At 40.8% G+C, this 25,260-nt stretch overlaps 1 long non-coding RNA gene and 1 pseudogene across 2 annotated transcripts in view; both read left to right on the top strand.

Moving 5' to 3' along the window:
• The window catches only part of LOC120095597 (uncharacterized), an 86,412-nt gene that overhangs the window by 32,351 nt on the left and 28,801 nt on the right, over window positions 1-25,260 (top strand). The window lies entirely within an intron of this gene.
• Hspa8-ps31 (heat shock protein family A (Hsp70) member 8, pseudogene 31) lies at window positions 9,797-11,874 on the top strand (annotated as a pseudogene).

Genomic DNA, 25,260 nt, shown 5'->3' with positions numbered 1-25,260 from the left:
GGATTGAACTCGGGGTGGAGGCCCCAAGATCTGACACTAATCCTGATGCTATGGTGTCCTTACAAACAGGGGCCTATCATGAATGCCCTCTGAAAGGCCCAACAAGCAGCTGAGAGCGTCAGATGCAGATATTACACCCAACCAATGGACAGAAGCTGACCCTTGTGGTTGAATTAGGGAAGAGGTGGAGGAAGCTGAGGAACAGGGAGACCCTGTAGGAGGACCAGCGGTCTCAACTAACCTGGACCTCTGGGATCTCTCAGACATTGAGCCATCAGACAGACAGCAAACATCAGCTGATATGAGGCCCCCAACACACATACGGCAGAGGACTGGCAGGACTGGACTCAGTCAGAGAGGATGCACCTAACCTAATTTGGGGCCCCAGGGAGTGGGGGAGGTCTGGTGGGGTGTGGGGGGCATCCTCTTGGAGATGGCAGGGAGGAGGCATGGGATGTGGAACAAGTCCGAGGGAGGTCTGGGAATGGGATAGAGTCACAACTGTAAAAAAAAAAAAAAAAAAAAAAAAAAAAAAAAAAAAAAAAAAGACCTCTCCGGTGGAGGAAAATCGTCAGGAAAGCTGATAATGATATCGTAGGTAATTCCTTTTCCTTTTCTTGAAAGTCATGGTGAAATCCTCATCAAGTCCAAGTTGCTCAGTGATAGTGAGTTTCCACCTTTTGTATTTTCCTGTTCACTGTTTTTCATTGAAAATTATTTTCAAAACCAGGCATGACACTACAACTTTGTGATCCCAGCAGTCATGTTTCCACAGGACTGTGACCCTGTACAGAATGAAAATTATTTTCAAAATTCTAAGACACTTAAAAGCAACAGAAAGACATTTCTTAATATCAAAAAACCAAGGTTCTTTTTCAGACTCCAGTAGGTTGGGGGTTGAGCTCTGTGATTTACTTTCCTCAGACACAGCAAACATTTTATCAACCTATCATTCTGCCTAAAACATTAAATATTTAAGAAGCTGTTAACACAGACTCTCCACCCAATTACTAAATGACCGGAGCCAGAGGAGCCAAACGCTCCTCGAATCCCTGCCAGATTTACAATTCGCAAAGTCACACTGAAAGCATTTTGCTTGTCTTTTTCATGGGATTTCTAAACTACTCTTCTGTCACACATGGAAACTGAGCGCATCGGCCATCAGTTTAAATTGACATTGTCCCTCCAGTATATCCTTAATCAGAGAACCATCAAACTCGATAGAACACAAATATGAAACTCTTTGTGTCGCTCTAGAATCTATGCCTCCTATCAATGCCTTCCATATGTTACATCATAAAGAGAAAAGGACTCGCTTAGGCAGAACAATTTAAAAGTGCATCATTTGACCTTACAGATGCAACTCCTACTGTGTCACTGCTGATCATTAACGAATGGGTACTTCTCGCTCCAGCTTTAGTGACATTTTTGTTTTGCTTTCATAATAACTTTTGACTTTAAAATGTCAACTGCTCTCCTAGAATAACCCAATGGGCACAGCAATATCAACACCACAAACCCAACGTGCATCTCCACACTCCTCAACCTGCTCCCTGGGTGAATTATCCCTCCTGTCCCATTTCCTTCACAATAAATTTTGTTGACACATACTGAACTAACTGTCTAGACTTGGAAGCCCGATCCTTATTCTGCAATCTAACTAATCTTCAGGTCATGTCATCTCTACCCTTAAAATATTGTAGCATTATATTTCACACATTTATAGTGCTAGTCGTTTGCACCAATTAACTATAACTGCTGCCATGATCTACTGCAACAATTTTAAAGTGGGTTCCCCTCTGTCTACTGTGTCTTCTGACCTGTGGCATAATAGCCAGTGCAAGATTTTTAAAACAGTAACAGCAGTCTCGCTTAAAAACATTCAAGGGCTTCACATTGAAATTCAATAATACTCAAACTTCTTCCCACAGCCTTCAAAAAAAGTCCAAATATCTGATCACCTCCTGTGGATATAATTTCCCTTTGTCTTATCTACTGAATTCATCTTCCTGTCTCCTTCTCAAACATAGACACTTCTTACCCTTAATAAAAGAAATGTTCTATGGACTGCTTCCCCAAGATTCTACTAAGGTTATATGGGGTCACTTCCTCCAGTCACACAGCTCTGATCCATTTGTTTGGTAGCTACAAGCAATATTTTTAATCATTGTTGTTTGGTCACATGCCACTTAATTTGTCTTCTCCTCCATTCAACTGTTTACTGAGTGGGAAAAAAAGATGCCATCTTCACTATGTCATTTGATCCCTGATCAGCAAAGTACCTAATAGAGATACTACAAACACAAATAGACACATAACTATGTTGATGCTAAAGACTGGCTTGTGTTCCCTCTAAGACTCAGATCGAAGCCTTCATTGCCAATATTGTAAAATGTAACTATGCTTCAAGGTAAGGTCTTTAAAGGATTGATTAATTTATTAATCAACTACATTGTTAATTATTAATGTATTTATTATTCTTTTCCCCTCCCCACCCTCTCTGTGTGTGTTTGTGTGTGCATGTGTGTGTGCCTGTGCATGTGTGTGTGAGTGTGTGTGTATGTGTGTGTGTGTTTGTGTATACAATGTGTGACTATATACAAGGCATCACATGCCTCAGGTGTAGAGGCCAGAAGACAACCCATCTTCTCATTCCACATTTACAAAACCCTGGGGATCAGACCCAGGTCCCTAGGCTTGTGCAGCAAGCAATGACCCACTGAGCCATTTCACTGGCTAGAAAAGTTATTCGTTCAAAATAGGATCGGTTTTTAATACAGCTTATTAGCACCATTTTAAAAACATGAAATATCAAACAAAAATACCAAGGATACTTACAAATGTACAAAAATAAACAGGAAAAAATAGGAGAAAGCAGCCATCTGCCCCCCAATATGAGAAGTCTCAGAAAAAGCCAGTTCTACCAACACCTTGATCTTGGATTGCAAGCCTTCAGAATTATGAAAACGTAAGTTTCCATAATGTAAACCACACAACTGACAATTTTGTCTTGTCAACTCGAATAAACTAGCATCATAGAACTGAAATGTATATTGAAATAAAATATCTTTTTCCCTAAGTCATATTTCTACGTATTTGAGCCATATTGGTCTTGAATTTACAATTCCAGCATTGCAAAACTTGTCTATCCATTGCACAATATATTTGATTGATGAAGAGAAAAAATGTAAAAATCTTCACAAAGATTTGTTCCTTTTTCGAAATTTACTCACTCGGATTCATTGAATGACAACACTGAATGACAGTGTGCTTCCGCAAAATATTGAAAATCTCTCATGCAAGCACTGGTGGTGAGATTACTCAACTATATCACTAACAACTATTACTATAGCTAAGTCCTGCTTGCAGGCAGTGCTTTGTCTATATTAGGAAGTATAAGAATAATGTGGATTTCCTAAGTCCTTTAAGGCAAAATACAGAAAAGTGATATAGTTTTATAATAACTACATTTGTTTTCATTTTTAAACTTAAAATCTCTTAGAAGCTGAAATATTGTTTATCATCTGAAAATTGTTATTAAACAAAAAATCTTTTTCAAAGACTTGAAGTTCTAAAATAATAACTCACTATTGGTTAAATAGTCTGCAGTTGGACTGAGTTATATCTCTCTTCTTTGACTTTTACCATTGAAGAGAAGATATTCTGTAGAAATTTGTATGTAGTGGTTGTTGTAGTACCCACAGATTTTGACTTGACTTACAAATTTTTAATTTAATAGTGCAGGGGATACACTTTCAGTAGAAACTATAGTTTGAGCCTCTCTTATGATTCCTGACAGTGTCAGTAAGGCCTGGCTGGCAGTACAGTAAGTCCTAAGACATAACTGGATGTGCAGTTTCATGGGTTAAGACACATACTCTACAGCATACTGTGAGGGTATATGATACTCAGTACATTAGATAAGATAAGCCAATACGTTTTCAGTTTACCATGCTCTGAAGATAGCGTATATTTAACAGGACATGGTCTCATCAAAATTAGAGGAGCATCTCCCCTCCCTATGAATTTAAAATGGATCCAAGAAAATATTCTTAATCCCCCATCATCGATTCATTTGTAAAATTCTTATTCTCATAATCTCATAATTACTCATCCATTTTAAGCATTATTCAGCCACTTGGCATAACTCTTGTTTTGAAGTTCAAATGTAGCAAATAGATTTTTGTTGTAAATTTTAAGTGCATATACAGATATGTTGCCAATTACGTTTTGCCAGTAAGTGCTAATGGGTATTAGACTTCTCAGTTCTCAACTAAAGATAAAGGATTCCTAAATTCATGGGCATGAAGATACAACAACATTGAACTTAAATATCACATAGACATAGAAAGCTAGATATCTTTATATCAAATTCTCCCACCTACATCATATTTTTGTCCTATTCAAAATGATAACTAATGAATTATCTAAATTTACAGAGAAAAAACTATTTAAGCTACAAAATTTTGTAATATTTGCATGCAATAACAGTCAAAAAGAGGCCATGAATCTGAATGAAAGCAAGGAAGGGAATTGGAGAGATCCAAAGGAGGAAAGGCAATAAAAATAGGTTATAATTATTTCAATTTCAAAGTTAAATTTTAAAAGAGTATGAAATGCTGCTAATGGTCAGAGTTTGGAAAGTGTGTTTTCAGTTTCTTGCCTGTTATTCAAGAGTAAAATGAAAGCTCACACAGATTGCAAAGTGCAGAGGAACTGCATTCAAAGTGAAGGGGTTAGAATGCATTACAGATTGAAAACTGGCTGTACTAGTGAAGATGTTCGAGAACTGGGGTTGTTATCTATGGTGTCTAAAGGAAGAAGATGTTGGTTACTTTGGAAAACAGTCTTGCTGGCTCTTTATTTTGATCAACCCAGGAGGTCATTTTCTATTTTTATTCTACTGGACATGTCCCTCCTTATCATATGTCTAATTTCAATTATATGCAAGCCCAATTATGCATAGTCATCAACATAGAAAGTAAGGTATTCTCTATAAAACCTCACTTGACATAGCTCACCAAACTGCTAAGAATAAGAGGCTAAACACTAAGAATTAAATGGGACATCTGTATTAATCAGCTCTCTCTCTCTCTCTCTCTCTCTCTCTCACACACACACACACACACACACACACACAATCCCAAAGTTCAGAGTTCATCACAGAAAAGGACGTTCAAAGAACTTAAAATGTCAGAAAATGAATAAGAATGCTGTGAAATCTTGTCTACATATTACATGGCTATCATAGTACCAAACTTCCAGCAGCCTTGGTTACCACGGATGACCCCCACAAGATCAAACCAGCTGAAATTCCAGCATCGAATGGGTGGGTGATCTCTAGGCCCCACCCTTTACTGAGGAACTTTTGACAGTGGATAGCTGCTGGGGAATGGTTATTTATTTATTTATTTATTTACTTACTTATTTTTGAAGATGTAGCCACTGGTAGGTTTCTCATGCTATAGTAGATGCTTCCACATCCAACAGATAGAGACAAACAATGACTGGACTTAGTGGGTTAGGAGAATAATATTGGCACATGAAGTTCAGATGGGTGTTGTGTTGAGGAATACCCTTGAAATGTGCGCGGCGAAGGAGGATGGAGAAACTGGAAGGTAGATATGACCATATTTCACTGAATACATGTATAAAGTCTCAAAAATAAAGATAATGATTAAAGTTCACTTGAACTTTTGCCTTATTATTCATGTATTGAGCATAGTTAACCAGGCTACATTCCAGGGTGTGCTTGAACAGAGTCAGTGTTATCAAAGCATTGCTAAGGGGGCAGTGTGTGTAGCAATTGTTGCTGTTGTTTAAAGCAGACATATGTGTAACTCAGTGCAGATAGGGGCGCTAAATAGCTAACAGGTTGCAAGGCACATGTTTGGAGAGGACAGTGTGTACACCCTTAGCTTAGTGCAGTTCCCTGTTGCTTAACTATTCTTTATGCTTACCTGCCTCAAAATGTTTGTCTTATCATTCTGGGGAGAAAAAGACTCCCCGCCATCACTATTCAACCTGCAAGTCTTCACATGAGAGTATCATTTCCATCTTCCACCAAAGAGCTTTATGCAAGGCAAGGGGACAGACACCCAAGACGGTAACATTTCTCCAAATCACTGTCTATATTAAGTGTATTTTCCATGAGAGCTATTGCAACATATAGAGCTCAGATGGTTATGTCTGAATCCAGTCAAAATGAGTCTAAACTGATATGGTATGTGGTACAGTTGTCTTTTTTCAGTATTGGTTTTACTTTATTGTAATATAAACGTAAGTGTAGAGGTGGCCAGAGGTACAGCCTTCCCTATGTTGATCAGATAGAAATGAGATTATAGTTTATTCCCAACCAGAAATGATTCCAGCAATCTAAAGAAATTAAATATAAAGGTAATAATGGTAGAGCAATAAAAAGTTGAACATAGTTCAAAAGATTGTTCCGTTTTTTTATAAAAATATAGACCTAAATTTCAAAAGGAGAATGAGGTCTATGTTAAGGAGTACAGCTTCTGGGCCCAATACCCTTCTTTCTACATTAACTAATTTCTTACACAATCATCATCGCCAGGCTTCCTATATATCACCAGTCTCTGTGGCATCAAAGTACTACCATTAATTTAATTAGGCAATAGTCAATTATCTATGTTAGGGGAAAAGATACACTTTCTCTTTCTGCCAGAGTCATTATTGATTAAATATGGAAGGGTTAGAAAGAGCATCTGTAAGCCCAGATTTTTCAGGCTTTTTGGGCCAAAATTGGTCTTTAGACAAAATGTTGGTTCTTGTGTTTCTTCTAGCTTGTTGAAGAAAATCTCAACCCTTCTCCCTCCCTCCTACTCTATCTCTCTCTGCGTATCTCTCTGTCTCTCTGTCTGTCTCTGTCTGCCTCTGTCTCTCTCTGTCTCACTCTTTCTGTGTCTCACTCTCTCTGTGTCTCTCTGTCTGTCTCTGTCTGCCTCTGTCTGCCTCTGTCTCTCTCTCTCTGTCTCTCCTTCTCCCCCTCTCCCTCCCTCTCCTCTCCCTCTGCTCCCTCCTCTCTCTCTCTCTCTCTCTCTCTCTCTCTCTCTCTCTCTCTCTCTCTCCCTCTCTCCCCTGAAGTGCAAATTGAATAGTACATAGTACTTTAATTCAAAACACATACATGGCTTCCCAGTACCTTGCCAAGGCTAAATTTGACAACAAAATATAATGTGATATATCATGAGAGGAAAAAATCTTAAAATCAACATGTTAACAGAACTGTGTTCTGTCCAAAGGTGCTGGGAAACATTTTTTCCTTTCTCTTCTTGCGCATGATGGATCCAGACACTCCTTAGCTTGTAACAATTTAACTCTAGTCTATGCTTGGAACCTCAGAGTCATCCACTCTGTTTGTCACACCATTTTCTACTAGACTATAGACTAACCCCAACAACAAATAGCACTGTCATCATTAGAACAGTAGCTACGTCTGAAAATGCTATTTATTCCAGGTACAGGGGAAAAAATTCTGGTAAGTACAATTTTTTTGTTTGTTTGTTTGCTTAGTTTCCCCCCTCCCCCTTGGGGAACTACCTTCAACACATTAATCAGTATTCATTGTGTTTAAGCTTTTATAATTCTTTTTTAAATATATTTTAATTGGAATAGAACAAATCACTTCCTCTATCCCTTCCCTTTTTCGAGTTTCACCTATCCAGCTGCCCTTGCACCCCTCCCATGTACTCTCCTCCTACCCTCAAACCGATAGCCGCTTTTCTTTTATTGTTACAATTGCATGTGTGTGTTACATGTGTATGTCACATAGCTATATATAAATGCAATCTAAAGAATTTGTTTTATTAGTGGTATGTATAGTAATTTTCATGGTTGACCACCCACTCTGCCCTGGACAATCAATAAAAGGGTAAGTGTAGCTACCGCCCCTCATCAATAGAACAACAACAAAAAAGAGCCTCCCTATATAACAAATGGATACCATCACAGAGAACTACAACTGCATACAATGGTCCAACAGGTCATGGGGAGCCCATCCTCAACACATACCTTTACATCATAAGGCCTTCATTTATGGCTCAGAGGACATCTTGAAATGTGGGTGGAAAGAATACAAGAGACAGAATACTAAGAAATGTTCTGTGAAGTAGACTCTCCTAGAAATGACAGCATAAAGAAGACCAGAACAGTGGCAATATGGATGGACATGTTTAGTTAGAGTGGGGGTGGGGAGATTCCACAGCATGATTCTCCTATACAAAGAACTAGAGGCCCCTAAGAACTGCTGAGATAAGAAGAGCTAGCCTCCAATAAGAATCAGCTTCATTTTGTGATTTTTACTGTACCTAGACCATTCTAATTTTAGAAATTTGCCTCTTCTTTTTCTAATTTTTATTGCTTATTTTATTTATTAACATTTCAAATTTTATTCCCCCTCCCCAGTTTCCCCTCTGAAATCCCACTATCCCACCCCCATTCCCCTGCTCCTGTGAGGGTACTTACCCATCCACCCACCCACTCCTGCCTTACTACCCTACCATTCCCCTACACTGGGGCATCGAGCCTTTATAGAACCAAGGGCCTCCCTTCCCACTGATTCCAGATAGGGCCATCCTCTGCTACATATGCAGCTAGATACATGGGTTCCTCTATGAGTACTCTTTAGTTGGTAGTTTAGTCCCTGGGAGCTTTAGGGTGTCTGGTTGGTTAACATTGTTGTTCTTCCTATGGGGTTGCAAACCTCAGCTCCTTAGGTCCTTCCCCTAACTCCTCCATTGGGGTCCCCATACTCAGTCCAATGATTGGCTATAAGCATCCTCATCTGTATTGCTAAGGCTCTGGCAAACCTCTCAGAAGACATACTTATCAGGCTCCTGTCTGCAAGCACTTCTTGGCATCAGCAATAGTGACTGGGTTTGGTGGCTGCATATGGAATGGATTCCCAGGTGTGGCAGTCTCTGGATGGCCTTTCCTTCAGTCTCTGCTCTACCCTTTGTCCCTGTATTTCCTTTAGACAGGAGCAATTCTGGGTTAAAATTTTGAGAATGGTGGGTGGCCCATCCTTCAACCCGGGACCATGTCCAACCTCTGGATATGGTCTCTACAAGTTCTCTTTCCCCTTTGTTGGGTATTTCAGCTGATGTCATCCCCACTGGATCCTGGGAGCCTCTTGCTTTTCTGGTGTCTGGGGCTTTCTGTTGGCTACCTCCAGTTCCCCATCCTCCATTGCTACACACTTCTGTTCAATTTCCTGACCGTCTGTACATCTCCCACACCTGACCCTGATCCCCCCTTTTTTACTCTCCTCCTCTCTTCCTCCCAAGTTCTTCCCAACCTCTACCTCCCATGATTACTTTGTTCCCCCTTCTAAGTAAGACTGAAGCATCCACACTCTGGTCTTCTCTCTTCTTAAGGTTCATGTGGTCTGTGAGTTGTATCGTGGGTATTCCAAGCGTCTTTCCTAATATCCACTTATCAGTGAGTACATACCATGTGCATTCTTTTGTGACTGTGTTACTCCTTAACTCTTCATTCAGGCCTCAGACAGGAATTTCTGAGTGTTCCTGGTCCTTAGTCCTTCCTCTGACTGAGTCCCTAGCATAACAGCTGTTTGATAAATATTTGTTGAACACAGAAATTTACTCTTCCCAAAAGCTCTGTGGAGTAGGATGAAATTACCTAACCCAAAGGAAAATTTGAATATCAACTCAAAATTAAACTAAAATATAATTAAGGCCAGAGTTTAACCTTAAAAAGACATGATTAGCTCATTGAACGCGGAGCCAGCTCTCGGGGGTCTCTGTGTGGTCTCATCATCAGCACAGCCGGGCCTACACACAAGCAACCATGTCTAAGGGACCTGCAGTTGGCATTGATCTTGGCACCACCTACTCCTGTGTGGGTGTCTTCCAGAATGGAAAGGTGGAAATAATTGCCAATGACCAGGGTAACCGCACCACGCCGAGCTATGTTGCTTTCACCGACACAGAACGATTAATTGGGGATGCGGCCACAATCAGGTTGCAATGAACCCCACCAACACAGTTTTTGATGCCAAACGTCTGATCGGACGTAGGTTCGATGATGCTGTTGTTTAGTCTGACATGAAGCACTGGCCCTTCATGGTGGTGAATGATGCAGGCAGGCCCAAAATCCAAGTAGAATACAAAGGGGAGACAAAAAGTTTCTATCCTGAGGAAGTGTCTTCAATGGTTCTGACAAAAATGAAGGAAATTGCAGAAGTTTACCTTAGAAATACTGTTACCAATGCCGTGGTCACGGTGCCAGCTTACTTCAACGACTCTCAGCGACAGGCAACAAAAGATGCTGGAACTATTGCTGGCCTCAACGTACTTCGAATTATCAATGAGCCAACTGCTGCTGCTATTGCCTATGGCTTAGATAAGAAGGTCGGGGCTGAAAGGAATGTGCTGATTTTTGACTTGGGAGGTGCCACTATTGATGTGTCAATCCTCACTATTGAGGATGGAATTTTTGAAGTCAAATCAACAGCTGGAGACACCCACTTGGGTTTAAAAGACTTTGACAACCAAATGGTCAACCATTTCATTGCTGAGTTTAAGCGAAAGCACAAGAAGGACATCAGTGAGAACAAGAGAGCTGTCAGGCGTCTCCGCACTGCCTGTGAGCGGGTCAAGTGCACCCTCTCCTCCAGCACCCAGGCCAGTATTGAGATTGATTCTCTCTATGAGGGAATTGACTTCTACACCTCCATTACCCGTGCTCGATTTGAGGAGTTGAATGCTGACCTGTTCAGTGGCACACTGGACCCTGTAGAGAAGGCCCTTCAAGATGCCAAACTAGACAAGTCACAGATCCATGATATTGTCCTGGTGGGTGGTTCTACCAGAATCCCCAAGATCCAGAAACTTCTGCAAGACTTCTTCAATGGAAAAGAGCTGAATAAGAGCATTAACCCCGATGAAGCTGTTGCCTATGGTGCAGCTGTCCAGACAGCCATTCTATCTGGAGACAAGTCTGAGAATGTTCAGGATTTGCTGCTCTTGGAGGTCACTCCTCTTTCCCTTGGGATTGAAACTGCTGGTGGAGTCATGACTGTCCTAATCAAGCGCAATACCACCATTCCCACCAAGCAGACCCAGACTTTCACCACCTACTCTGACAACCAGCCAGGAGTACTCATCCAGGTGTATGAAGGTGAAAGGGCCATGACCAAGGACAACAACCTTCTTGGGAAGTTTGAGCTCACAGGCATACCTCCAGCACCCCATGGGGTTCCTCAGATTGAGGTTACTTTTGACATTGATGCCAATGGCATCCTCAATGCTTCTGCTGTAGATAAGAGCACAGGAAAGGAGAACAAGATCACCATCACCAATGACAAGGGCCGCTTGAGTAAGGAGGATATTGAGCGCATGGTTCAAGAAGCTGAGAAGTACAAAGCTGAGGATGAGAAGCAGAGAGATAAGGTTTCCTCTAAGAACTCGCTGGAGTCTTATGCTTTCAACATGAAAGCAACTGTTGAGGATGAGAAACTTCAAGGCAAGATCAATGATGAAGACAAACAGAAGATTCTTGACAAGTGCAATGAAATCATCAGCTGGCTGTATAAGAACCACACTGTGGAGAAGGAAGAATTTGAGCATCAGCAGAAAGAACTGGAGAAGGTCTGCAACCCTATCATCACCAAGCTATACCAGAGTGCTGGTGGCATACCTGGAGGAATGCCTGGTGGCTTCCCTGGTGGAGGAGCTCCTCCATCTGGTGGTGCTTCTTCAGGCCCCACCATTGAAGAGGTCGATTAAGTCAAAGTAGAGGGTATAGCATTGTTCCACAGGGACCCAAAACAAGTAACATGGAATAGTAAAACTATTTAAATTGGCACCAAAAAAAAGACTTGGTTAGGGGTTGGGGATATAGCTCAGTGGTAGAGTGCTTGCCTAGCAAGCGCAAGGCCCTGGGTTCGGTCCCCAGCTCCAAAAAGAAAAAAGAAAAGAAAAAAAAAGACATGGTTAGACTGCTATTGATTAAATGAAAGATTGTCTGGCCAACTATATTGTAGTAAACCGAAGAAAAGAAAAGAAAAGGTGTTTTGTTTTGTATTTGTATTTTTTTTGTCAACAGAAGGAAGAAAATTTTTGCAATCAAGGAAACAGAGGTCCTACCTGATGAAACGGTAGGACAACTCAAACTGGAGATATATATATATATATATATATATATATATATATATATATATATATATCTTTTATGAGCCATGAGTTCACAGCTATACCTCTAACTTGTGGTACTCAGTAGGAAAACAAAAAAACAATGCTACTTGCCAAAGAAAATATACCACTCAACATGCCTAAAAATAAGACTTCTTTTCTTTTAGTCTGTTGACAACATGCTTTATTTTTATCCACTATTCAGTGTCACCCTAAGTTGATAAAGAGTGGCATTTTAAATCACTAACATGAATTTTATTTAGCTCTGCAACACACAATGGGGGTTTTAGACACAAACACAAATACATTTACTTTTTTTTTTTTTTTATTAACTTGAGTATTTCTTATATACATTTCGAGTGTTATTCCCTTTCCCGGTTTCCGGGCAAACATCCCCCTCCCCCCTCCCCTTCCTTATGGGTGTTCCCCTCCCAACCCTCCCCCCATTGCCGCCCTCCCCCCATAGACTAGTTCACTGTGGGTTCAGTCTTAGCAGGACCCAGGGCTTCCCCTTCCACTGGTGCTCTTACTAGGATATTCATTGCTACCTATGGGGTCAGAGTCCAGGGTCAGTCCATGTATAGTCTTTAGGTAGTGGCTTAGTCCCTGGAAGCTCTGGTTGCTTGGCATTGTTGTACTTTTGGGGTCTCGAGCCCCTTCAAGCTCTTCCAGTTCTTTCTCTGATTCCTTCAATAGGGGACCTATTCTCAGTTCAGTGGTTTGCTGCTGGCATTCGCCTCTATATTTGCTGTATTCTGGCTGTGTCTCTCAGGAGCGATCTACATCCGGCTCCTGTCGGTCTGCACTTCTTTGCTTCATCCATCTTGTCTAATTGGGTGGCTGTATATGTATGGGCCACATGTGGGGCAGGCTCTGAATGGGTGTTCCTTCAGTCTCTGTTTTAATCTTTGCCTCTCCCTTCCCTGCCAAGGGTATTCTTTTTCCTCATTTAAAGAAGGAGTGAAGCATTCACATTTTGATCATCCGTCTTGAGTTTCGTTTGTTCTAGGGATCTAGGGTAATTCAAGCATTTGGGCTAATAGCCACTTATCAATGAGTGCATACCATGTATGTCTTTCTGTGATTGGGTTAGCTCACTCAGGATGATATTTTCCAGTTCCAACCATTTGCCTACGAATTTCATAAACTCGTTGTTTTTGATAGCTGAGTAATATTCCATTGTGTAGATGTACCACATTTTCTGTATCCATTCCTCTGTTGAAGGGCATCTGGGTTCTTTCCAGCTTCTGGCTATTATAAATAAGGCTGCGATGAACATAGTGGAGCACGTGTCTCTTTTATATGTTGAGGCATCTTTTGGGTATATGCCCAAGAGAGGTATAGCTGGATCATCAGGCAGTTCAATGTCCAATTTTCTGAGGAACCTCCAGACTGATTTCCAGAATGGTTTTACCAGTCTGCAATCCCACCAACAATGGAGGAGTGTTCCTCTTTCTCCACATCCTCGCCAGCATCTGCTGTCACCTGAGTTTTTGATCTTAGCCAATCGCACTGGTGTGAGGTGAAATCTCAGGGTTGTTTTGATTTGCAACAAATACATTTACTTATGTGTGCATTAGATTGCTAAATGACAGAGTTTATATTTCATAATATATAGTATATATATATATGTATATATATATATCATTCTTTCAAGAAAAGTAGAAATAGCACAAGACTGGCTCTATTCCTATTTCTTCATACATGTGCATCTTACCAACAAAGACAAAAGAATCATGAGCTTCTCTCTCCTTTCCTTTCTATACAGTCACTTGTAGCCTAAGCTATTAGGTAATGACTGAAGAAGGATATAGATAGAATTCTTGATCATTTGTGTTTTCCATAACATCATTAGCATCTTTCTCCAATCTAAGGAAGTTCTGCTCAGACTGGAAAATACATCTCTTTAGCTGTCAGTACATTGCTGACATGTAATGACTCTCTTTGAACTCTCACATACCAGGGCTCTCTGTATCAGAATTCTGTGTTTATGAAACACAATTAATACAATACGAAAGTGTGTGTGTGTGTGTGTGTGTGTATCTTGATAATATATATTTTTAAAGAAGTTAAAGTTCTTATTATACTTCAATATTGTCCATTTACATAAGGATGTTTTATTGGATATCAGAACCTGATTATGAAGCACATAAATCTTTCCTGGTACTACAGAAAAGTGAGTAAGCATCAAATTCCTCCATTCAACAGCTCAGCCTATCTCCACACTTTAGCACTCATGAAAGACACATGACTTCACAATTTTACCTACTGGAGATCTGTAGGTTGATGTCTATGTGCAGGTGAGGGCTGGCACAAGTTACGTCAAGGCCATGATTGAACAGTAAAAAAATAAGGTGGGGACAAGGCTTTTGTAAGGCAGGAGAGGAATCAAGATGGAGACAGAGAAGGATGACCCAGATCGGGGTGGTCTTGAGTTACCAATGTAGCTGGAATGGATTTCTGTAGTCAAATTTATCTTATCTGGGTGGTCAGTTTATATCCTTAACAATTGGTTGTGAGTTTATTTTGTGGATGCATTGTGGATTAAGAATTTAACATACAAGTCTGGTTGTTGAGTTAGTTTGTGGATTCTTGATGTTAACGGGCTGTTGGGAGTTTATACCATAACTATTAAGGGGCTGATGTTGGGAAGCAGCAGCAGAGGGTTACGTATGAGAGGATAGCTGCTGCTGGAACCAGGGCATGAATGCTAGAAATGTGAGCAGAGTCCACAGTAAAAGAGCCAGGAAATAGGCAGTCTCTCTGTGAAACTGGCAAGAGAGCAACCAGCTCTTGGAACCGATGGGTAGAGAGATTGCTGTCTGGGTCAGAGAGTACTTGGGGGCATCATGGAGCCACTGACATAAATTAGCACTAGTTCCAATGATCCCACAGAGCTAGAATTAACTACAGAGAGACCACAAGGGTATGCACGGGAACCGGTCGTGCCCTTTTTTATTTTTACCTCAACAGAGATCATTTTTCTCAGCCAGTTGTGGTGGCGAGTATTTGTAATCCCCATGCTTAGGCAGAAGAGGCAGGAAAGTTACCACACATTGAAGCCTCTGTATACCAAGTTCTAGGCCAGGGAGTGCTATATCAAAAGTCTTATATTAAGACAAAACAATGCAAGCAATAGGAGATTAAAAGATAATTTTGTCTTAAAATATATTATATGGAAACATGAGTACTATGATATAAGTAACGAGATAATGTGTGTTTACATATTAAACCATGTTGAAGCTCAAGAAGAAAGAAGGTTAAAGTGTGGATGATTCAGTCCTACCTAGAAAAGGGAACAAAATAATCATGGGAGGTAGAGGGAGGCTGGGAGGGAGAGGGAAAAATTAGGGCAGGAAAAGGTGTGGGAGGAGACAGGGGAGAAGTACAAAAGGTCAGGAATTTGAACAGAAGTATGTAGCAGTGGGAGACGGGGAACTGAGGATACCCACTAGAAAGTATCAGGTGCCAGGGAAGCAAGAGATTCCCAGGACCCAAAGGGAATGACATTAGTCAAAACACCCAACAAAGGGGAGAGAGAATCTTTTAAGACCACATGGTCCCCGGTTGAACAATGGGGCCACCCATCCAACTCAAAAGTTTTAACCCAGAAGTGTTCTTGTCTAAAGGAAATGCAGAAACAGAGTGGAGCAGAGACTGAAGGAAAGGCCATTCAGACACTGCCCCACCTGGGGATCCATCCCATCTGCAGCCACCAAAACAGAAACTATTGATGATGCCCAGAAGTACTTGCTGAAAGGAGTCTAGTATAGCTGTCTCCTGGGAGGCACTACAAGTGCCTGACCAATACAGATGCAGATGATCACAGCCAACCGTCTGACTGAATACGAGGACCACAACGGAAGTTAGGGGAAGGACTGAAGGAAATGAAGGAGTTTGCAACACCATAGAAAGAACAACAATATCAACTAACCAGATCACCCAGAGCTACCAGGGACTAAACCACCAAGGAAAGAGTACACATTGAGGGACCCATGGTGCCAGCTGCATATGTAGCAGAGGTTGGCCTTATCCAGCATCAATGGAAAGAGAGGTGCTTGGTCCTGTGGAGGCTTGATGCCCCAGAGCAGTGGGATGCTACGGTGGTGAGTTGTGTGTGTGTGTGTGTGTGTGTGTGTGTGTGTGTGTGTGTGTGTGTGTGTGTGTGTGTGGAGGAGCGCCCTCATAGACGCAGGGGAGGGGACATGAGATAGGGGGGTTGTGACGGGGAAACGGGGAAGGGGAACACCATTTGAAATGTAAATAAATAAAATGACCAATAAAAAATAATTTTTTTTTATTAACTTGAGTATTTCTTATATACATTTCGAGTGTTATTCCCTTTCCCGGTTTCCGGGCAAACATCCCCCTCCCCCCTCCCCTTCCTTATGGGTGTTCCCCTCCCAACCCTCCCACCATTGCCGCCCTCCCCCCATAGACTAGTTCACTGGGGGTTCAGTCTTAGCAGGACCCAGGGCTTCCCCTTCCACTGGTGCTCTTACTAGGATATTCATTGCTACCTATGGGGTCAGAGTCCAGGGTCAGTCCATGTATAGTCTTTAGGTAGTGGCTTAGTCCCTGGAAGCTCTGGTTGCTTGGCATTGTTGTACTTTTGGGGTCTCGAGCCCCTTCAAGCTCTTCCAGTTCTTTCTCTGATTCCTTCAATAGGGGACCTATTCTCAGTTCAGTGGTTTGCTGCTGGCATTCGCCTCTGTATTTGCTGTATTCTGGCTGTGTCTCTCAGGAGCGATCTACATCCGGCTCCTGTCGGTCTGCACTTCTTTGCTTCATCCATCTAGTCCAATTGGGTGGCTGTATATGTATGGGCCAAATGTGGGACAGGCTCTGAATGGGTGTTCCTTCAGTCTCTGTTTTAATCTTTGCCTCTCCCTTCCCTGCCAAGGGTATTCTTTTTCCTCATTTAAAGAAGGAGTGAAGCATTCACATTTTGATCATCCGTCTTGAGTTTCGTTTGTTCTAGGGATCTAGGGTAATTCAAGCATTTGGGCTAATAGCCACTTATCAATGAGTGCATACCATGTATGTCTTTCTGTGATTGGGTTAGTTCACTCAGGATGATATTTTCCAGTTCCAACCATTTGCCTACGAATTTCATAAACTCGTTGTTTTTGATAGCTGAGTAGTATTCCATTGTGTAGATGTACCACATTTTCTGTATCCATTCCTCTGTTGAAGGGCATCTGGGTTCTTTCCATTTTCTGGCTATTATAAATAAGGCTGCGATGAACATAGTGGAGCACGTGTCTCTTTTATATGTTGAGGCATCTTTTGGGTATATGCCCAAGAGAGGTATAGCTGGATCCTCAGGCAGTTCAATGTCCAATTTTCTGAGGAACCTCCAGACTGATTTCCAGAATGGTTTTACCAGTCTGCAATCCCACCAACAATGGAGGAGTGTTCCTCTTTCTCCACAACCTCGCCAGCATCTGCTGTCACCTGAGTTTTTGATCTTAGCCAATCGCACTGGTGTGAGGTGAAATCTCAGGGTTGTTTTGATTTGCATTTCCCTTATGACTAAAGATGTTGAACATTTCTTTAGGTGTTTCTCAGCCATTCGGCATTCCTCAGCTGTGAATTCTTTGTTTAGCTCTGAACCCCATTTTTTAATAGGGTTATTTGTTTCCCTGCGGTCTAACTTCTTGAGTTCTTTGTATATTTTGGATATAAGGCCTCTATCTGTTGTAGGGTTGGTAAAGATCTTTTCCCAATCTGTTGGTTGCCGTTTTGTCCTAACCACAGTGTCCTTTGCCTTACAGAAGCTTTGCAGTTTTATGAGATCCCATTTGTCAATTCTTGATCTTAGAGCATAAGCCATTGGTGTTTTGTTCAGGAAATTTTTTCCAGTGCCCATGTGTTCCAGATGCTTCCCTAGTTTTTCTTCTATTAGTTTGAGTGTGTCTGGTTTGATGTGGAGGTCCTTGATCCACTTGGACTTAAGCTTTGTACAGGGTGATAAGCATGGATCGATCTGCATTCTTCTACATGTTGCCCTCCAGTTGAACCAGCACCATTTGCTGAAAATGCTATCTTTTTTCCATTGGATGGTTTTGGCTCCTTTGTCAAAAATCAAGTGACCATAGGTGTGTGGGTTCATTTCTGGGTCTTCAATTCTATTCCATTGGTCTATCTGTCTGTCTCTGTACCAATACCATGCAGTTTTTATCACTGTTGCTCTGTAATACTGCTTGAGTTCAGGGATAGTGATTCCCCCTGAAGTCCTTTTATTGTTGAGGATAGCTTTAGCTATCCTGGGTTTTTTGTTATTCCAGATGAATTTGCAAATTGTTCTGTCTAACTCTTTGAAGAATTGGATTGGTATTTTGATGGGGATTGCATTGAATCTGTAGATTGCTTTTGGTAAAATGGCCATTTTTACTATATTAATCTTGCCAATCCATGAGCATGGGAGATCTTTCCATCTTCTGAGGTCTTCTTCAATTTCTTTCTTCAGTGTCATGAAGTTCTTATTGTACAGATCTTTTACTTGCTTGGTTAAAGTCACACCGAGTTACTTTATATTATTTGGGTCTATTATGAAGGGTGTCGTTTCCCTAATTTCTTTCTCGGCTTGTTTCTCTTTTGTATAGAGGAAGGCAACTGATTTATTTGAGTTAATTTTATACCCAGCCACTTTGCTGAAGTTGTTTATCAGCTTTAGTAGTTCTCTGGTGGAACTTTTGGGATCACTTAAATATACTATCATATCATCTGCAAATAGTGATATTTTGACCTCTTCTTTTCCGATCTGTATCCCTTTGATCTCCTTTTGTTGTCTGATTGCTCTGGCTAGAACTTCAAGAACTATATTGAATAAGTAGGGAGAGAGTGGGCAGCCTTGTCTAGTCCCTGATTTTAGTGGGATTGCTTCAAGTTTCTCTCCATTTAGTTTAATGTTAGCAACTGGTTTGCTGTATATGGCTTTTACTATGTTTAGGTATGGGCCTTGAATTCCTATTCTTTCCAGGACTTTTATCATGAAGGGGTGTTGAATTTTGTCAAATGCTTTCTCAGCATCTAATGAAATGATCATGTGGTTCTGTTCTTTCAGTTTGTTTATATAATGGATCACGTTGATGGTTTTCCGTATATTAAACCATCCCTGCATGCCTGGGATGAAGCCTACTTGATCATGGTGGATGATTGTTTTGATGTGCTCTTGAATTCGGTTTGCCAGAATTTTATTGAGTATTTTTGCGTCGATATTCATAAGGGAAATTGGTCTGAAGTTCTCTTTCTTTGTTGTGTCTTTGTGTGGTTTAGGTATAAGAGTAATTGTAGATTCGTAGAAGGAATTCGGTAGGGCTCCATCTGTTTCAATTTTGTGGAATAGTTTGGATAATATTGGTATGAGGTCTTCTATGAAGGTTTGATAGAATTCTGCACTAAACCCATCTGGACCTGGGCTCTTTTTGGTTGGGAGACCTTTAATGACTGCTTCTATTTCCTTAGGAGTTATGGGGTTGTTTAACTGGTTTATCTGTTCCTGATTTAACTTTGATACCTGGTATCTGTCTAGGAAATTGTCCATTTCCTGAAGATTTTCAAATTTTGTTGAATATAGGTTTTTATAGTAAGATCTGATGATTTTTTGAATTTCCTCTGAATCTGTAGTTATGTCTCCCTTTTCATTTCTGATTTTGTTAATTTGGACGCACTCTCTGTGTCCTCTCGTTAGTCTGGCTAAGGGTTTATCTATCTTGTTGATTTTCTCAAAGAACCAACTTTTGGTCCTGTTGATTCTTTCTATGGTCCTTTTTGTTTCTACTTGGTTGATTTCAGCTCTGAGTTTGATTATTTCCTGCCTTCTACTCCTCCTGGGTGTATTTGCTTCTTTTTGTTCTAGAGCTTTTAGGTGTGCTGTCAAGCTGCTGACATATGCTCTTTCCTGTTTCTTTCTGCAGGCACTCAGCACTATGAGTTTTCCTCTTAGCACAGCTTTCATTGTGTCCCATAAGTTTGAGTATGTTGTATCTTCATTTTCATTAAATTCTAAAAAGTTTTTAATTTCTTTCTTTATTTCTTCCTTGACCAGGTTATCATTGAGTAGAGCATTGTTCAATGTCCACGTATATGTGGGCATTCTTCCCTTATTGTTATTGAAGACCAGTTTTAGGCCGTGGTGGTCCGATAGCACGCATGGGATTATTTCTATCTTTCTGTACCTGTTGAGGCCCGTTTTTTGACCAATTATATGGTCAATTTTGGAGAAAGTACCATGAGGAGCTGAGAAGAAGGTATATCCTTTTGCTTTAGGATAGAATGTTCTATAAATATCCGTTAAGTCCATTTGGCTCATGACTTCTCTTAGTCTGTCGACATCACTGTTTAATTTCTGTTTCCATGATCTGTCCATTGATGAGAGTGGGGTGTTGAAATCTCCCACTATTATTGTGTGAGGTGCAATGTGTGTTTTGAGCTTTAGTAAGGTTTCTTTTACGTATGTAGGTGCCCTTGTATTTGGGGCATAGATATTTAGGATTGAGAGTTCATCTTGGTGGATTTTTCCTTTGATGAATATGAAGTGTCCTTCCTTATCTTTTTTGATGACTTTTAGTTGGAAATTGATTTTATTTGATATTAGAATGGCTACTCCAGCTTGCTTCTTCTGACCATTTGCTTGGAAAGTTGTTTTCCAGCCTTTCACTCTGAGGTAGTGTCTGTCTTTGTCTCTGAGGTGTGTTTCCTGTAGGCAGCAGAATGCAGGGTCCTCGTTGCGTATCCAGTTTGTTAATCTATGTCTTTTTATTGGGGAGTTGAGGCCATTGATATTGAGAGATATTAAGGAATAGTGATTATTGTTTCCCTTTATATTCATATTTGGATGTGAGGTTATGTTTGTGTGCTTTCATTCTCTTTGTTTTGTTGCCAAGACGATTAGTTTCTTGCTTCTTCTAGGGTATAGCTTGCCTCCTTATGTTGGGCTTTACCATTTATTATCCTTTGTAGTGCTGGATTTGTAGAAAGATATTGTGTAAATTTGGTTTTGTCATGGAATATCTTGGTTTCTCCATCAATGTTAATTGAGAGTTTTGCTGGATACAGTAACCTGGGCTGGCATTTGTGTTCTCTTAGGGTCTGTATGACATCAGTCCAGGATCTTCTGGCCTTCATAGTTTCTGGCGAGAAGTCTGGTGTGATTCTGATAGGTCTCCCTTTATATGTTACTTGACCTTTTTCCCTTACTGCTTTTAATATTCTTTCTTTATTTTGTGCGTTTGGTGTTTTGACAATTATGTGACGGGAGGTGTTTCTTTTCTGGTCCAATCTATTTGGAGTTCTGTAGGCTTCTTGTATGCCTATGGGTATCTCTTTTTTTAGGTTAGGGAAGTTTTCTTCTATGATTTTGTTGAAGATATTTACTGGTCCTTTGAGCTGGGAGTCTTCACTCTCTTCTATACCTATTATCCTTAGGTTTGATCTTCTCATTGAGTCCTGGATTTCCTGTATGTTTTGGACCAGTAGCTTTTTCCGCTTTACATTATCTTTGACAGTTGAGTCAATGATTTCTATGGAATCTTCTGCTCCTGAGATTCTCTCTTCCATCTCTTGTATTCTGTTGGTGAAGCTTGTATCTACAGCTCCTTGTCTCTTCTTTTGGTTTTCTATATCCAGGGTTGTTTCCATGTGTTCTTTCTTGATTGCTTCTATTTCCATTTTTAATTCCTTCATCTGTTTGATTGTGTTTTCCTGGAATTCTTTCAGGGATTTTTGCCATTCCTCTCTGTAGGCCTCTACTTGTTTATTAATGATTTCCTGTGTTTCCCTAAGTGTGTTCATGTCTTTCTTGAAGTCCTCCAGCATCATGATCAAATATGATTTTGAAACTAGATCTTGCTTTTCTGGTGTGTTTGGATATTCCATGTTTGTTTTGGCGGGAGAATTGGGCTCCGATGATGGCATGCAGTCTTGGTTTCTGTTGCTTGGGTTCCTGCGCTTGCCTCTCGCCATCAGATTATCTCTAGTGTTACTTTGTTCTGCTATTTCTGACAGTGGCTAGACTGACCTATAAGCCTGTGTGTCAGGAGTGCTGTAGACCTGTTTTCCTCTCTTTCAGTCAGTTATGGGGACAGTGTGTTCTGCTTTCGGGCGTGTAGTTTTTCCTCTCTACAGGTCTTCAGCTGTTCCTGTGGGCCTGTGTCTTGAGTTCACCAGGCAGCTTTCTTGCAGCAGAAAATTTGGTCTTACCTGTGGTCCCGAGGCTCAGGTTCGCTCGTGGGGTGCTGCCCAGGGGCTCTCTGCAGCGGCAGCAACCAGGAAGACCTGTGCCGCCCCTTCCGGGAGCTTCAGTGCACCAGGGTTCCAGATGGTCTTTGGCTTTTTCCTCTGGCGTCCGAGATGTGTGTGCAGGGAGCAGTCTCTTCTGGTTTCCCAGGCTTGTCTGCCTCTCTGAAGGTTTAGCTCTCCCTCCCACGGGATTTGGGTGCAGAGAACTGTTTATCCGGTCTGTTTCTTTCAGGTTCCGGCGGTGTCTCAGGCGCAGAAGTCCTGCCGCTCCTGGGCCCTCCCCCACGGGAGCCCAGAGGCCTTATACAGTTTCCTCTTGGGCCAGGGATGTGGGCAGGGGTGAGCAGTGTTGGTGGTCTCTTCCGCTCTGCAGCCTCAGGAGTGCCCACCTGACCAGGCGGTTGGGTCTCTCTCTCACCGGGTCTGGGAGCAGAGAGCTGCTGCGGGCCGGGCATAAAAAATAATTTTTAAAAATTTATTCCTAGACAATTGAAGACAAGGAACAAAGGAAGCATCGCTGAATTTTAGTTCCCAGGTCTGCTTCATACTAACTGGGAGACAATGGCAGACAATGAAACTATTCAGTACTTCAAATTTTCCATTGGCAATGCAAAGACATAAGCATTTTCTAATGTCCCATTTTCTGATTTGTCATCATATGATTCATTAGTACTTGAATACTCAATCCAGGAAGGCCTGAGCTTTTGTCCCCATGGATCTAAAGCATAAGGATGTCTCCTACCTATGAGCCCCAAGATGGCAACTTCCAATCAAATATGGTAAAAGATGGCTTTGTTGGTTTTGTTTGGTGAGCGGTGAAGAAAAGACGTGTTTGTATACATGTAGGTATGCCTGTGTGTGTCCATGCACTTATGTGTATGTGCCTGCATGTGTATCTACATATATGTGTGTGCATGCCTCTGTATGTATGTTTGCATACATGTGTGTACATGATTTTCTTTTTGTAATAAGATGAAGTTTTAACCAAGAAAATATTTTCCTGACATATCATTGGTGATTACTTTTATTAAAACCATTGTCATATTTTATGGCATCCTTGTGACATGATCCTCGTCATTTCGTGCCATATCTAAGAAAACTGGTGCTTAAAGTGGTGAAGCAGCCTAACCAAGTCCCATTGACATGGAGATAGAGTCAAGATTCCTTCACAATCTGACCATCCCCAGTCGCCGCCCTATTAACTGAGTCTAGACAGAGGTTCTCTACCTGTAAGTCATCACCCTAAAGGAGGTCACATGACCCTTCCACAGAGGTCTCATATCAGACATCCTCCTTATCATACACTTACTGTTTGATTCTTAAGGGTAGCAAAGTTACAGTTATGAAGTAGCTATAAAATCAATGTTACAGTCGGGGGTCACCACAACATGAAGAGCTGTATTCAGGAGTCACTGCATTGGGATGGTTGGTAACTACTGGCTAGTCTGTCAGTGACAGGTAGCAGCAAACACTGAGCAAGATGGTTTTCCAGTCACACGTCAGAAACAATTTTAAAAATTAGATATGCAGCCTGTGGGAAAATGCTGCACAATTTCTGGAGTCTTTGGAAGTTTTTGTTTCCTTTTCTAAAAACCATGAATTTCAAGCAAACCAGATGAAGAGCTCCAATCCTATAAGAGTGGATTATAAACCTTCACTATTCCTTAATTGCTCCTTCCAAGTGTACCTAAAATGTGGAGCCAGGCACAGAAGCATCATCAGTATAACCAAGGAAAGAGAAACATTTGGGAGTAAAGGGAAATCATTTACTAAATGTCCTCCACAATTAAAATATCCTAGGCCCCTTTTTCCCACACGTAACTAGACAAAAGAAAGCTTCCTTTGAAATAAAAGGTTCTTTGGCTAGCATTCAAGATGCATTAAAATAAAATGTCCTTAATTTATAAAATGGTATGAAATTTGATTGCCTATTACAGTCATTTATGGGGGAAAAAAATCCTGCCATAACCTAGGAGCAATTGTGCAAAACATACCTGCAAAGGGTTAAGTTGGCTTTTGTTGTAAAATTCGAAAATGCCAATGCAGGCCTTGTATCACCTAGCATATGCTTTTACTGCAGCTACTCAAGGTATTTCAACACAAAATTAATTAGTATCCCCCGCGACATAAATCTCAACAGTATTAGCTAAAATGCCAATTTTGTAATCACTTTTTATTAAAGCCAAAAATACTAATTAAAATTGATTTTCTTGCCTCTTCTTTGGTAAACGGCTGCCAGTTAATGGCTTTCAGTTGCAATGCAGACCTTTACTTAAATTAATTTGTATGTTGTCTCCTTCCGTTTGTAAAGATAATACAGTGTGAAAGGATGTGAGGTGTGGGTACAGGAGAGAGCACCTTCCTGTGAGAGGAATCAGGAGGACCAAGTATTCTGGGTCTTTTGCTAAAGAAAGCACAACCATATCTCTTATCTCTTTTTAAGCTTTTGCTCTTCAAATATTTCCTTCTTTCATGAGTAAAATAAATGAGGCCTCTTAATAAATTATTTAGTATTTTAAGTAGATGGAATGATTAAATAGCCTACTTATGTCTTAAAATTCTTCTGAGTAAAGTCCTGTTCCTATTTACATGATATGACATGTATGAAATAATACTAGTCCATGAACTTAGTTCATATTTAGAGGCTCATTGAGAAACAAAAAAGACCATTTGAACCTCAGCATATGCTAAACAGAAGCCGACAGCCATATAAATGTCAAACCTCTTTCATGCAAAGAAGAATAACAAAGTGTAAATCTCTTAAAGAGTAGCAAATAATGCCTTTAATTGTTCTTTCAACTTTATAATTATTTTAATGGCTTGGGAAGAGAATTGAGTTTCT

Source organism: Rattus norvegicus, chromosome 11 (assembly GCF_036323735.1).
Source record: "Rattus norvegicus strain BN/NHsdMcwi chromosome 11, GRCr8, whole genome shotgun sequence".
NCBI lineage: Eukaryota > Metazoa > Chordata > Mammalia > Rodentia > Muridae > Rattus > Rattus norvegicus.
Note: the sequence above shows the minus strand (reverse complement) of the source record. Positions and strands in the feature narration are given on the sequence as shown.